The sequence below is a fragment of the Triticum aestivum genome, unplaced genomic scaffold, assembly GCF_018294505.1.
Source record: "Triticum aestivum cultivar Chinese Spring unplaced genomic scaffold, IWGSC CS RefSeq v2.1 scaffold13160, whole genome shotgun sequence".
In the NCBI taxonomy this organism is placed as follows: domain Eukaryota; kingdom Viridiplantae; phylum Streptophyta; class Magnoliopsida; order Poales; family Poaceae; genus Triticum; species Triticum aestivum.
Window position 1 is genome coordinate 1 of NW_025256499.1, and position 1,845 is coordinate 1,845.

The 1,845-nt window shown below is 48.8% G+C and overlaps 4 non-coding genes across 4 annotated transcripts; all 4 read right to left on the reverse strand.

Annotated features, from left to right (window-relative positions):
- Positions 1-173: 173 nt before the first annotated feature.
- LOC123177595 (5S ribosomal RNA) lies at positions 174-292 on the reverse strand. The gene has a single exon (XR_006489009.1). It is a non-coding gene; the product is annotated as a 5S ribosomal RNA (ribosomal RNA).
- Positions 293-659: 367 nt separating this feature from the next.
- On the reverse strand, positions 660-778 carry LOC123177598 (5S ribosomal RNA). The gene has a single exon (XR_006489012.1). It is a non-coding gene; the product is annotated as a 5S ribosomal RNA (ribosomal RNA).
- Positions 779-1,145: 367 nt separating this feature from the next.
- LOC123177597 (5S ribosomal RNA) lies at positions 1,146-1,264 on the reverse strand. Its single transcript, XR_006489011.1, has one exon. It is a non-coding gene; the product is annotated as a 5S ribosomal RNA (ribosomal RNA).
- Positions 1,265-1,631: 367 nt separating this feature from the next.
- On the reverse strand, positions 1,632-1,750 carry LOC123177596 (5S ribosomal RNA). The gene has a single exon (XR_006489010.1). It is a non-coding gene; the product is annotated as a 5S ribosomal RNA (ribosomal RNA).
- Between the last annotated feature and the right edge of the window lie 95 nt (positions 1,751-1,845).

Here is a 1,845-nt window from a genome sequence, read left to right on the forward strand (position 1 = left end):
TTTTTCCACCCCTTTCAGAACGCGCTCTTCGCGCCACAAAGCCGCCCCAAGACGCGCGAGCAATGAGCATCGAGCTTAAACATATCGCAAACATCAAACATAATATAACGGGATTAATATATATCGCGCACGTGCGACATGTTTGTCACAAGGCGCAAAAAATAATTATAAAAGGAATGCAACACGAGGACTTCCCAGGAGGTCACCCATCCTAGTACTACTCTCGCCCAAGCACGCTTAACTTCGGAGTTCTGATGGGATCCGGTGCTTTAGTGCTGGTATGATCGCATCCAACATGTTTCCCCGTCTTCGTCCCTTATGCTTGCCACTCCCAGGTCCGCTCCAAAGACGATTCTACATTCTCACTACCATTACAACCGTTCCCTAACAATGGATAATGTCCTATACTACTTACTCTCCCGCTCAATCACGGACACGAGTTTTCCACGGTTTCCACCCCTCCCTCCATACCGCAGCAACACGAGTTTTTTCCACCCCTTTCAGAACGCGCTCTTCGCGCCACAAAGCCGCCCCAAGACGCGCGAGCAATGAGCATCGAGCTTAAACATATCGCAAACGTCAAACATAATATAACGGGATTAATATATATCGCGCACGTGCGACATGTTTGTCACAAGGCGCAAAAAATAATTATAAAAGGAATGCAACACAAGGACTTCCCAGGAGGTCACCCATCCTAGTACTACTCTCGCCCAAGCACGCTTAACTTCGGAGTTCTAATGGGATCCGGTGCTTTAGTGCTGGTATGATCGCATCCGAGATGTTTCCCCGTCTTCGTCCCTTATGCTTGCCACTCCCAGGTCCGCTCCAAAGACGATTCTACATTCTCACTACCATTACAACCGTTCCCTAACAATGGAAAATGTCCTATACTACTTACTCTCCCGCTCAATCACGGAGACGAGTTTTCCACGGTTTCCACCCCTCCCTCCATACCGCAGCAACACGAGTTTTTTCCACCCCTTTCAGAACGCGCTCTTCGCGCCACAAAGCTGCCCCAAGACGCGCGAGCAATGAGCATCGAGCTTAAACATATCGCAAACGTCAAACATAATATAACGGGATTAATATATATCGCGCACGTGCGACATGTTTGTCACAAGGCGCAAAAAATAATTATAAAAGGAATGCAACACAAGGACTTCCCAGGAGGTCACCCATCCTAGTACTACTCTCGCCCAAGCACGCTTAACTTCGGAGTTCTGATGGGATCCGGTGCTTTAGTGCTGGTATGATCGCATCCGAGATGTTTCCCCGTCTTCGTCCCTTATGCTTGCCACTCCCAGGTCCGCTCCAAAGACGATTCTACATTCTCACTACCATTACAACCGTTCCCTAACAATGGAAAATGTCCTATACTACTTACTCTCCCGCTCAATCACGGAGACGAGTTTTCCACGGTTTCCACCCCTCCCTCCATACCGCAGCAACACGAGTTTTTTCCACCCCTTTCAGAACGCGCTCTTCGCGCCACAAAGCCGCCCCAAGACGCGCGAGCAATGAGCATCGAGCTTAAACATATCGCAAACGTCAAACATAATATAACGGGATTAATATATATCGCGCACGTGCGACATGTTTGTCACAAGGCGCAAAAAATAATTATAAAAGGAATGCAACACGAGGACTTCCCAGGAGGTCACCCATCCTAGTACTACTCTCGCCCAAGCACGCTTAACTTCGGAGTTCTGATGGGATCCGGTGCTTTAGTGCTGGTATGATCGCATCCGACATGTTTCCCCGTCTTCGTCCCTTATGCTTGCCACTCCCAGGTCCGCTCCAAAGACGATTCTACATTCTCACTACCATTACAACCGTTCCCTA